Source organism: Chinchilla lanigera, unplaced genomic scaffold (genome assembly GCF_000276665.1).
Source record: "Chinchilla lanigera isolate Chin_1 unplaced genomic scaffold, ChiLan1.0 scaffold00025, whole genome shotgun sequence".
Lineage (NCBI taxonomy): Eukaryota > Metazoa > Chordata > Mammalia > Rodentia > Chinchillidae > Chinchilla > Chinchilla lanigera.
The window spans coordinates 1768958-1782940 of NW_004955426.1; the positions used below are offsets into that span (position 1 = coordinate 1768958).

The 13983-nt window shown below is 35.5% G+C and overlaps 1 long non-coding RNA gene across 1 annotated transcript in view; it reads left to right on the forward strand.

Annotated features, from left to right (window-relative positions):
• The first annotated feature begins 712 nt into the window (after positions 1-712).
• LOC106148668 overlaps positions 713-13983 on the forward strand; it is a 42946-nt gene continuing 29675 nt past the window's right edge. The window contains exon 1 of the long non-coding RNA XR_001234312.1: positions 713-783. This is a non-coding gene — a long non-coding RNA (uncharacterized LOC106148668). The remainder of the gene's footprint in view (positions 784-13983) is intronic.

The window sequence follows — 13983 nt, forward strand, 5'->3', positions numbered from 1 at the left end:
AGTAAAGGGCTTCTCTTCAATCTATCTAGCAATAAAGGTATATTTTAATCAGAATATGTGCTTTTATCTATAAACATATTAAATCTTTCAATCTACATGTTTGATTGAAATTTATCTGATAAATACAAGTTGATACAACGATAGTTCATGTTTGCTATGTGGTGGACTGATAGTCTTGTTCTTAACAACACAATAATTTAGGGTCATGGCTTGCATTTTTGATCAAGATATTATCAAACCGACACTTTTCTACAAAACTGAGTTTATATAATTAAGATTTAAAACCTATAATTTAGCTCAAATGTAAAAAAAAAGTAAAATATACGTATTTTCTAATACAAGACTGATTTATGTGCTTTTTCAGTGTCAGAAATATCCAGTTTATCATGACTCAGGGAAACACTCATATATGCAGAAAAATACAATTAAAGGAGAAATACAGATTAAAGCATCGGCACTTAACCAATCACTGCAGTGGTTAGACTTTGAAACCTTAATCAAAGCATATTAAATACCGAATTTGGAGTGTGCAGAAGAACAAAAGGGATCTCTGAAAACTGATTGAAAGCAAAAGAGTCTAGCACCGGAGACCTGTAATCACAGCGGCTCCAGCTGCAAGATGCTGATCATTGCCATAGCAACAGACTGTGGTTTGTTACATCATGGAAATCAGGAGCCTGTGAGTGAAGACTGCAGTGTCCCACTGAGGGGACAAGTACAAAGCCATTAAGGCAAGAGGTAAGGTAAGATGTAGGCCAAGGGAAAGAAGAACATTTTGAAAAGGTCAGTAACAAAAGTACGCAAATATAGTTGAGCAGTTCATGAAAAATCGAGTTTATTTTTGTAAGTGAAGATGTCATTTGTAACCATTCTTACTCACTATGATCACTAGTTTATTTTCTTTTTTCTTATAAGACAATGAGCAGCTTAAAAGTGGTTCAAATTTTACCTGTTTTATTTCCTGAGACACTGTTTTATATTACTGTCAATTTAAAGACATATGTAAAATATTCTCAACTTTCTTTTACTGGAATGTTTAGACTTTTTTTTTTTTTGTCTTTTTAAGGCAAGGTCTTGATGTTCAGTTCAGGCTGGCCTTGAGCTTGCTTTGTAGCCCAGGTTTGTCTTAGAACTTGCAAGGATCTTACTGCCTCAGCCTCCTGAGTTCTGGGATTATGGGCTTGTGCCGCCACTCCCAGCTAAACTTTTGTCATATACTAGACTACATCCATAATGGGATGGTAAATATGGCACATATAAAATGTATATGTAGGGGCTGGGGATATAGCTCAGCGGCACAGTGCCTGCCTGGCAAGAGCAAGGTTGTGAGTTCGATTCCTGGTACACGAAAAAAAAAAAGTATATGTTCCAAATACATGTAAAGGTATTATTATGATGAAAGAGAAATCAAATGTGTACTGCTTATTTGTATATGAAATTTATGTACTTTTTTTTCAAAACCTTACTATACTCGGATTGGCATTTCTCCTAGCAGTTAAGTAAGCTCCAAATCACTGAGGCTGTCCCAACGGGAAATGATAAGACTTGGGCACCATAGATCTACCTGAGGGACTAGGGGATGGACAGAGGCAGAAAGGAGTGGAACCTTGGCTCTGAGGACAGCTTCAGTGGAGGCTCCATAGCTGCCCCACCTGAGGGGCTGGGGCAATGAGCGCATACTGCTGCAGGGAGCATAGAGCTGCATAAAGACCAGTGTTTCGAGGCTCAGGAGCCATAATTAGGAGTCAGAGGAGCTCAGCCACATTGAAAACAGAGTAAGAAGATATCTATGACAACATATGGTAATTATATAATAGTCATCTTGTGTCCTCTAGAAAGACCAGGGACAGGTTCTTAAATTGCAGTCTGTCTGCATCTATGGCTGAGGCTTGAAGATCGCTCCAACAAAGTTACAGCAAATGGTAGTTCATTCTTACATCTATAGATTAACTTATTTTCACTTGGAATGATGTTCAATGTTTCACAGTGACAAGAACGTAAGACTACAAGGTATTTCCTTTAAATGATCTTGCATCCATTTTCTAACAAAGAAACAAGTGAGAGGAAGAGAAAAAAGCTGACAATGGCTGATGTGCAGAGAATTTGCTCTTGTAGAGGGACAGCGTGACACTGTACAGTGAGCACATAGCTTTTTGTTGTTTTGGTTCCCCTCCCCGCCAAAATCTTAAGGTAATTTCCAGGACCTTGGCCAAGAACACTTCATAAAGAATAATGATGGGCACAGAAAGTTCGGGCTGGCCACTGCTCACAGCTAGCCTCAGTCCCCACCCACGTCCAGGGCTCAGTCGTCTCCTCCGAGGCCGTTGGTGTCACATCAGTTCTTCACAGAAAGATATCACATCTGGCCTGACGTGAGACTTACAGTCCACAAAACAATTTGCATTTTGTGTTCACCCTCGTTAATTGCCTGCAAAAACAACAACAAAAAAATATTACTTGCAGAAAATAATAATTTCTGAGATTCCAAATCTCTGTACTTACAATATCTAAGATAGTATCAAAAGATAATTTCCTAAAAAAGATAAAATCGTGAATCACACAGACATAAAAAAGAACTTGAATTATGAGTAAGTAAAATCTGAAAGGTACAATAGATACTGTGAAATGTAAAGCCACTGCTCAAAAAGATAGAACAACTGGGATGAGAGAAAGGAGAAAAGAAGGAAGGAAGGAAGGAAGGAAGAAAGGAAGGAAGGAAGGAAGGAAGGAAATATATATATATATATATATATATATATATATATATATATATATATATGAAGAATAAGACAATTCTACTACTAATTTCTTTTGCTTTATTGAAAGAAACAGTTAATGCTTAACTTTTTTGATAAATTTTGCATGCCTATATCTGGTAATCCAAACAACTACTTTGAAGATAACAATATGCAATATAATAACCATTGTTAATTTCCTATCATCTTGTTTTGAAATTCTGTATTGTTTTAAATGTTTTTTTATTCTCTTTAAAATAAAAAAATAATTAATGAACTTGAGAAAGTTTTTATGTTACTCATGTATTAGACCAGACGGATAATGTGACTTCTTCAAAAGATATATCAGGAATATTGAAATGAATGTTCAAATACGAGAAAAATGGTTTTTCTCCACAGATGGAAGGAAGTCAATTGAATTTTTAGCAGACCAGAAAGAATTTTAAGTTCTATGCATTACCTATAATTTAAAGAGTTGTAAAATGTCTTGAAAATGATAAAAGAACAGAATCAGATAACCTATCTTCTGTACAATTCACATTTTTCATTGAAATACATTTCCTAAAATAAAAAGGAACAGTAAATTGGGTTGTGTTCCTAATTGAAAATGTAGTTAAATTAAATTAACTTCAACATTATCCAGAGGTTGGAATTTTGAAATAAACATTTTAAGTTCCATGATAAATCTCAGTTGTAAAGAACATTTAACTTTAAATATTTTTAAAATGGGGAGTCTAATCAGAAAATGGAAATATGATGCACAGTATTTTCACTTTTTAAAAAATCTGCCATATAATCCAGCTATCCCACTTTTAGGTTTATGCCCAAAGCAAGGCAAATCAGTATACCAAAACAAAATATATACACCCATGTTTATGGCTACAGCATTCACAAAAACTAAGATATGAAATGTCAAGATATCCATGAGTGGATGGATAGATAAAGAAGGTGTAGTTACCTCACTCAATGGAATAGTTTACATTAGAAGAGTGATACCTTATTATTTGTAGTAAAATTTTCTGAAATCAGAGTGTTTCTTGTCAAGTGAAATACATCTGATCAATAAAGACAAGTAGTATACATGCTCCCACTTATGAGGAATCTTAAAATGTCCATCTCGATGGAGAATAGTAATTAACACAGGCTTAGAGTGCAGAGGAAGGGATGAATGGAGTTTGGATAATGAACACCACGATGCTGAGGCAAAAGTAACAGTTCTAGTTTTCTGCAGCACACAGGCCTAAGCGCAATGCACGGGACTTACTACATACTTTATGAATACCTCAGACAATAGCTTTGAGGTTTCAAACACAAGATCATGATAAGGACAGCGATATGTTCCATACTTCTTTACTTTAAAGAGATGGAAATGTTCTTATATGATTTTTAGACATGGAAAATGTCAAATTATTACCAAATACCACATAAATGTAAATATAAATACAAATAGAATATAAATAAAATTAACTGGATTGATTTAACAGTTAAAGAGGAGGTAAGAGAGGAAAAAAATGAGTGAACTTGAATATAGACCACAAGTAATCAATAAAACTAAAGAACAAGAAGAAAAGTTTGAAAACACAAAGTACTGAGGTGTAGGAATTTATTCTGTTTTATCACAGTCTACCACACATGTAACTGAAGTCCAGAATGCACTCAAAAAATGAAGAAATAATGGCCCAAATATAGATATATTAACAAAATAGAAAATAAACATTTATGGCAATTAGAATCCTCTTTCATGTTCACATGGTCATAGCTGATGTTTATAACCACCTCCTTTGATATCCATTTTGTATTCCTTTGGCCATCAGCAAGCACTTGAGTAGGTTTTGGTCTTTATCTGGTGTAGTAATTCAAACTATTATTCCTGAAGGTTCTGGGCCATTTGTCACCCATTTGGTTTGATCACTTGAAGAATTTTTATAGTTGCCTATTGATCTTAATAACAGGTCACAGTAATGGAATGAGGTATTCTAGTGGATCTCATGCACTCTAAACATTTTCTTTCTTATCTTGTTTGTGAAGTAGTAGCCAAATTCCTCCATAAGAATTTGGACCCATCACCCCCACCAACACCATAACTCCCCTTTTAGCCTTTTGAATCAGAGACATGAGAAATCCATAGTGACCAAAGGGCAGTCTTAGCTTCCAGTTCAATGGAATTATAGTTATGCCTCTCATGAAGGGCTTCCTTCCCTGTCAACCTTCTGGAACTAAGACTCCTCAGCCAGCAGAGTATAAAATGCAGGAACAGGAAGCAAAAGTTTAAATATTTTAAAATATTTTAAAAACCATATTTCCTGAGCTCATGAGTCTTGGTAGTTGGAGACACAGCACCATATATATGAGGCTGATTCAAAGCATGTACAGTACATTCTTCTGGACAACCTTCCCCCAGTCCCACTAGGTAATGCCACCAAGGTGTTGCTGTACTTACACCTCTGAAAGGCCATTTAATTGTTCTATCAATCCATCTGCTTCTGTTGTGTTTCTTTTTTTTTTTTTCTTCTGGTACCAGGAATCGAACTCACAACCTTGTGCTTGCCAGGCAGGTGCTTTGCCGCTGAGCTAAATCCCCAGCCCTCCAGCTGCTGGATAGTGGGGTACAAATTATGTTCCTTGGTCAGAAGAAATGCAGTGTGGAACAGCACGATGGTGGTGAGGCATTCTGTGTGTCTGTCCATGGATAGTAGTTTTGATAAAAACATTACACACAGGGAAGGCAAATCCATGCCAGTAACAGGTGTTGACTCCAGGAAACGCAAAGCACTGGCCTTCCCCTGAAGGAAGCAGTCCAGTATAATCAACATGTCACCGGGTTGCCCGCTGATCACCTTGGGGAATGGTGTCATGTTGAGCACTAAGTGATAATAGCAGTAGTATTGAGACAGAGTGTGAAAGATCTGCCAGCTTGCCTTTAATATTTTAAGAACGTGTTACAACTTTGTTCTAAGGCAATGCTATTCCCAGAGCAATCATTGTAAAGAAAACATCAAGGGTTTATAGGCAAATGTTAATTAGGAAAACATAAATTTAACTATAAATCTACTTGTACTCCAAACGGGCAAAAAATAATGCAAGAATAAAAGCAAAAGAAAATGAAAGTAAAGTCACATTTTGGTAGATACAGCTTTACCATAACAATAATTAAGGCAAGTTGTCTGAATGAACATATAAGAGATACACTGCCAATGCAGAAACACAGATAGTCTGATAATAATCAAATGGAAAAAGGTCTAGTGTGGAAGTAATGAACAAAGGTAGTTTGAGTGGCTACAGCAATATCAGATAAAATAGATGATCATCCAAAGTGTTTCTAGTAGCTTAGTCTATTTGTGCAGCTATAACAAAACACCACAAGTAGGCAACTTAAAAACAAGAGAAATTTATTTTTTTGCAATTTTGGGGGTAGAGTGTTAAATATCAAAGTGCAAGCAGGGATAGTATCTGCAGTCAAAATATTGGCTGTTTCTGGATCTCACATAGGGTGTTTCCTGTAACCTCAGGTTATTTTATGAATGCTGATTCCATTCATGAAGGCAAAGCATTTATGACTTAATCACTCCCCAAACTCACCCTTCAATCTTGTTAGAGGGGGGATAGAGTTTCAGGATGAATTTTGAAGGAGCCTCATTCATTCAAACCATAGCAACTAGAGATTAAGGGGGAGCATTTGATACAGATTAAAATGTTGATATATCCAGCCAAACTTACAGCCACAACTGCTTAAGCATCAATAGATTAATGTTTGCAAGTAAATGAGACTATTTTCACAAAATTATAAAAAAACAGACATTTTGCAGGCATATTGAAGATTGAATTATGTTCGTGGTAAATGAAAGAATAATGCCAAAAATCAATAAAAGCATAGAACACAAGAACAATTACAACCAGCTTTACCTAATTAATATTATTAGAAAACTACACAAACAAATAAAAATTCACATTACTTTATTTATGTGCACAAGATGTTCCATATGGTGGGTTATAAAATATGTTTCAGTATTAAAAAGAATACAGAGTATGTTCTCTGAACACAGGGATTAAATGAGAAATCAAATAGTAATATATAGATGAACATAAAGTATCTAGAAATTAAAATTACACTTCAGAATATTGAGAGGTGCAGTTGGGAAACATGTTCAACTAAATGAAATAAATTTAATACTTAACTAAAACAGTGGTGTGACTTTATAGCTTTACATTTTCATAGCAAGGCAAATATTATATGTTATTTCATGCTTTCACTGTAGGAGCATACAGATGGGAAAAATAAAAGAAAAATAGAAGGAAAGACATAATAAAGTTTAAATTGAAATATAAATAAAGTGAGCAAATAACTGAGAAATATAAATAAAATACCAAAGTATGAAATATCAGTAAAATTGATATCGTAACTGATATTTCACTTGAAAAAAAGAGAAAGTATACAAATTATAATACCAAATATGTAATTCTTAATTTGGGAAGCTGCTTATTATTTTATAGACAGTAAAATTATAGTAAGATAATATTATTGAAATATTATGTGAGGAAATTAGAGAACAGATTAAATGGACAAATTCTTTACAGTACAAGATGTCAGAACTAAAATTTGAAAAATAGAAGATACTGGTTTGAAGAAAAAGTTTGTGAAAATACATGAAGAAACTCCAGGTTTATACTGCAGTAGTAATTAGTTGTACAATTAAATTTGCAAACAATACACTTGTAAAAATAAATTTAATAATATGCAAGGCTCATGCACTGAAAATTACAAACTATTGCTAAGGGAAATTAAAGAGACCCAAAATAAGTTAGTAGATATATCATTTTCATGCATAGAAGTAGTAATTTAGAGTGTTGATTTCCCCCCAAATTATTATAATGCTATTATCATTCTATTTGCCATTTCTGGAGAATTTGGCGTGTGGTTTGCAAACATCTTATGGAAAATTAAGTGCCTAAAATTGACAAAACACTTTTAGAAAGCGAAAATGATGTCACAGTCATCCCTCGTTTGACATACCTGCTTAATAACTGTTCATACTTAAGACTAGATGCACTGTTTCAATTTATGACCCATCTTTCCTTTGTACAGTTCTGTGCATCTTGTTTATAGAGCCTTGATGACCTCTTTTGCACAGTACACCCTGTTTATACAGTGCTTTAATTTTTGCTGATTGTACCGCACAGTATAGGAATGTAGTTTTATGTTGTTTTATGTCACAGTGCTGCATGTAAGAGTTATGCAAACAAAAGCAAAGTCACCAAGTTGGAGTTTCCTTTGACGATTTCTTTGTTTTGTAATATGCATACTATGTACAATTCCTCAATTTGCAACCCATTCAGTCAACGAGGTAGTTGCAGGACCATGACTACATTGTTAAATGAGGAATGCATGTAGCTTATTGTATTTTTAGTCACATTTACTAAGAAAAAAGGCATGCAGAAAGGAAAAGATGAAATAAAACTCTCTTCATTAGTAGGTGACAGTAATGTGTCTTCAAATATATATTATTTCTATAATATATCCCTACTGGGGAAGAATAAACTGCCTGACATTTTTTGGATATTGAGGCAAGCCTGCAACCTGTTCTCAAAGGCAAAAATATATGTGGTTTTATCTATATACATAGTGAATATTTAAGTTTTCAAAATGTTGAAATTTTAAACACCTTGAAATTTTAAAAATTGCAGTAAAAGACACATTGCCAAACACACTTAGCCCCATTATTCTTGCCACTTACTAAATCAGTTTTGGAAGTCATTTGTGGGTATCTTTACCGGGGTGGTCAAAAATGTAGAGAATACTGTCGCCAACTGCCAGCCAAGGGCAAGGGTGTCTGATACAATTTACACTGCCCTTATTTACCTTATCCCATGGTCCTGGCACTGCCAGACTTGTGGCTCTTAATCAAAATGACTATGGAAAGTAAACATTTTAAATTGATTCAGGACATCAAAGTAGTCAGGACAGAACAACTATAGACACTCATGAGAGAGTACCACATAACTGCTTCAGCAAGTAGCAAGGGCAGTGGGGTAACTGTGTTTGAAGCAGCGGGCATTTACTTTGAAGTGAATTAATGGAAATATATCAATGGTAATTTTTCTTGTTTCCCTTAAACATTCACCTTATTATCACATCATAACATTTTTCTATGTCTCTACACTGATCTTCCTAGAAGGAAGGAAGGAAGGAAGTGTCTCATAAGAACTTGAAATTACATGGGGCCCAGTGGCATGGTTCAGTGTAACATCAGTATACAATATCTTTGTAAATATTCAGATCTCAGAAATTTCTTTTGCCATACCAGCTGGCATTTTCACAGGTCATGGGAAGAGGACAAAAATATTTTTGGTTGTGCTTATAATCTATCACAACTGACTATCCTGATTTAAGCTGTAGGCTAGACTTTCAAAGATGACTAAGAAATGCATCTCTGCTTTATTTTACTGTTTATGATATTGATATTTTGGGCTTCTCATACAAAAGAAACCATGCAGTATGTAGCTTTTTGTGTCTGCTACATTTTATATAACATTATGGTCTCAGCATTCATCAGTCATCCTACAAATGATTTGAATTCATTTTTCTTTCTGGCTGAGAAAATTCCATTGTGTATATTTACTATATTTTTAAAAATCTATTTATCTATTTATTGATACCTAGGCTGTTTCAATAGTTTAGCTAGTTTGAATTGCAGTGGTCTAAATATAGGTATGCATGTATTACTATAATTTCACAAAAATAATTCTTTTAAGATTGTGCCCAGGAGAGGTGTGTCTGAGTCAAATAAATTTCCATTTTTAGTCTTTTGAGGAATCTGCATGTTGGTTTCTATAGTGGTTGTACTAGACTTAACTGCCACCACTAATGTAGAAAGGTTCCTTCTCCCCCACTTCCTCACCAGCATTTCTTCTTTTCTGTGTTCTCTATAATAACAGTATGACTAAACGTAAACCAAAATGGATCAAAAACCTAGATATAAAAATAAAAGCACTGACCTGCTGAAAGATAGTGTAGGAGAAATAATTAAATCCATACATATTGGCCGTGACTTCCTGAACAGAGCTTCAATAGTACAAGAAATAATACCAAGACTCAACAAATGACATATTAAATCACAGACCTTCAATGGAGCAAAGAAAGCAATAAGCAGAGTAAAGACCACCAGTAGAATGGGGAAAGAAAGGATTTTGCCAGCTAGTCTGATACAGGACTAATTTAGAATACATAAAGTACTAAAAAATAGGTTAAAATCTGCCAAATAAATGACCCAGTCAAAAAATGGGCAGGTGAAATGAATAGATACTTCTCAATAGAAAATATACGTGTAAAACAAATAGATGAAAAAATATTCAGGTTCTTTACGCATTAAAGAAATGCAAACTTGGGCTGCTGTGAAATGTTTGCATCAGTTTTTGCACACTTATTTACTAACAAAATGTATTTCAGGCACAAAGCACATTTTCCCTACCCTCCATCTGGATTCTGTGATTTCTTTGATGGGACACTGTCTAATTTCAATGGGGAGTTATGTTACAGCCCACTCAAAACTGAGGTCAATGCTGCTGGGCTATTATGGCTTCTACATCATTTCAGTGAAATGATCCAGAAAAGCAGTATTAAAAAATTTATGGTTCTCAGTATTATTTTCAATCAGTTCAGCAACAGCCTTATTCCTCTCCTTCTGTATTCCATATTTATAGCATTACTTTTCCCATAATAATCACTTTGGTTCCCACAAATACTACTTACTGATATCTTCCACATTATGTAATTGGCAAAACACAAGCAAAGTAGGTGTAGGATTATTGAAGCAATGTTACAACAATAATCTTGTTCAAGATTGGTTTGGAGTTAGCAGTCAGAATATATCTCACTGATGATGTGTACTGAGATTGTTGTGTTAAAAATAAATAAATTGCTTTGCTGTTCTACACGTACATGCACATATGCACACTACACAATTTCTACTTATTGCCCTTTTTGTCTCATTTCATTTTTGGGGGCATTCTGGTAGGTTTCTTGAATTTTAGTTAAATGGTCATATTTTTACTAAGACTGGGTTAATAATAACCCTTAGTTATTGTTGGCTGATTAGGTTTGCAATCTCCCAAACGAGTGTATGGTGAAGGTTTAATAAAAAGAGGCAAATGGAATGATTTCAGGGCTCCAGGAGGATGAAATCCTTCCCACAGAATTTGAGATTCTCTCCCAGCTAACACCAAAACTTTCTCTAGGTGACCATATTTATTTAGTTATCAGAAGGGAGGGGAGTACTGAAGAAGGGCAGAATCACTCAAGGACTTCTCCAAGTAAGGTGTTAAATTAATCCTTAATAAGGATTAAGGTAATTCACCCTAGGGTGAGGTGCCTGAGGCTATAGTCTTTATCTGGTTGAGGTTGGATCTAGGTTTCTCAGCTGTGATCTTGTCTTATCCTTTGAGGCTTTCCAGTTTCATCCACCATTAGGGCTTCTAGTAGGGATTAGTGACTCACAGAGGTTCGCTTACTATGAGTCCGTTGCCCATCTTCAGACAAGGAGCCTAGGCTTTGGGCAGACTGACATGAAAAGCCCATTCGTTAATTTAAATCCTGTTCAGTGATGCTTCATCGTGGTCTCCATCAGGCATAATGCTCTGAGCCTCAAATTAATTGATTTCATCCTGTATAATTTTTTCAGCTTAACCTGATATTCTGTTAGCAATGATGGAGGCAATGAAATTAATCCTTGCCCTTCTCTAAAAACTTTCTACTTACATCTTTTATTATATTTCAGTTGGAGCATACAGTGTTTGCTATTCTTCCTTTTAGGTCTTTATTTTAGTGTTACATCTATTGTTAAATATATGAATTTCTCATTATTAGTTCTTTTCTTGCCAAAGTTTCCTGTGCAACACTTGAGTAATAGATTGTTTTCCAGTCAATTTTTTTTTGTTTGTTTGTTTTGTTTTTCTTCCAGTACTAGGAATTGAACTCATGACCTTGCACTTGCCAGGCAGGTGCTTTGCTGCTGAGCTAAATCCCCAGACCCCTCTAGCCAATTTTTAAATTATGCATGAATGTGGCATGATTGGGGTCATTCCATATTTAAACTCTTTATCCGAGGTATTACTTCAGGAAATAGAGCTGTGTTGAATATAATGTCTTTTGTTCACACTTTCCTTTTTAATTTGTTTGTAATTTGCCTTTATTTAATTATTATTTTGCACTTCATTTTCTAAAGGGTAGATGAAGAATTAATTTTTCGTTTGCCTCTTCTTTAATCTACTTTCTGTTTTGGCTTTTGATAAATGGCATTATTATTATGGCTATCCTTGGCATTTCGAGTGTTTTTTTGCTGTTATATTTACATTCTAGAACCAAGACCGCCATCATAGATTAATTTTCTCAGAAACCTACAAACATTTTCAATATGGAGTTTCAAGTCTTCATTCATTTCCACTATTATTTTACATAGATTTAAATACATGTTCTGATCAATAATTTTGTGTTTTCTTAATAGAATCTATGAATGTGATGTCATTTCTATTTTTATCTTAGTATGAATTAATGATTCATTTTACTTCTTGATTGAATATCCCTTCAATTTATTCTTATTACTTTTGATATTGTATGGCTTTCTTCATCTATCTTTGTATTTTATTACTATTTCTAACAGTATCTGTATTATTTAAACTTTATTCCTTTCTTCATCTTTCTTTTTTCTCACTTTCATTTTTAACACCTAATCTCACACAAAGAATTTTATATATTTTATCTATGCAAATTATTATTTGAGAATTTTATGGCTATATTTTCCCTCTGCTTCATATAGTTTCATATAGAAGAGTTTTTACCTGCTAAAATGTGGTATTTATTATTTTTCTAATTTCTTCTCATAAAATAATGGTATGGTAATTTTTAAATTTTTCTTCTTTGTCAAAAATAACAGAGGTGTGTAGTGGAGGGTGAAGTTTGGAGTGGTTCGTGCCCAGGTCAAGTGCCTCAACAGCAGACTCTGGGATAGAGCTAAACTGGCAGCATACGTACAAAGGTGACCCTCAGGTACACATTTGTGGGAAGTACGAGAAAAAACAGTGGTGGATGACCATAGACAAACAAAGCTGTGGGTGGATGCAGGGACAGCCTCTGTTGTCACCAAAGGGGGATCTGGGGCTGCAGTGATCTTTTATAGCTATTTCAAGATGGGGCAGACGGCCAGGTCTTTGCGTGCTTGCTTCAAGAAGTCTTGGGGGTGAGCCCCTTGGAAGAGTCACCTTTCCTGAGGCCGCTGATTGCACTGGGGCAAGCCTGGAATGCCTGGCACTGGACTGTGTCTCCCAGTAACAGCAAGGTAATCAGATACAGTTCGCAACTAAAGGACTGTGATCATTAGAAAAGGGGAGATGCGTTTCATCCTTCTTTACTGGTTCCACAGGACTTTTGACTTCTTCCCTCTTCCCACCTGGCCGTCAGCACCAAGTCTCTGGACAGCGCTTCTTGTCTGACACGCTCAGCCTTTTCCCCTGGAGACGCTGTTTCTTTGTGTGAACTTACGAAATTTCAAGTCTCCAATTCAATTTCTCAGAAGCTAGTTGTTTTTACTTGGATTCTCTAGAAAATGAAAATATGAAAACTTCTCCCAAGAGAATCTGGCAAGGAAGTTTAGAAAGCAGGAAGGAAAGGGAAGGAAGCCAAACACGCTTGTGATACCTGGCAAAGATGCACAGACCCTCAGATGTGTCCGCTCATTAGCAGGGAAACAGCCTGTCACACCCCGTGCGGCGCACTCCTTGGTTAAGGGTCACCTCTCCTTCTCTGTGCAGGCAAGCAAAGAAATCCCCCACATCTGAGGGGTCTTCTGAAAAGAGCTTCAAAGTGTTGGGTGTTGGACTGAGCAAGATGCGGGTGGGAGCGCAAAAAATGCCATGGGAAGGAAGCTAGCGGATCTGAGCGGAGCGCTGCACCATCACTCGGATTAGTCACTGCAGCGTGCCAAGTCTCACAAGTGATTTCATACTTCTGCACTTAGGATGAGTTTTCCTATTTCTTGGCTTGACTCTGCCTCTACTTTATCATTCCCCGACCTCTCTTCCTCTGTGTTTTTTCAAGAAAGTATACAGTGTTTGTTTTAGTCTATTTTGTCTTATTATAACAATACCATAGATTGAGTAATTTTTAAAGAGATAAGATTTATTTCTCACAGTTCTGGATACTAAGAAGTCCAATGTATACATGTCAACACCTGAGCATGGTCTTGCTCTGCTCTCTCAT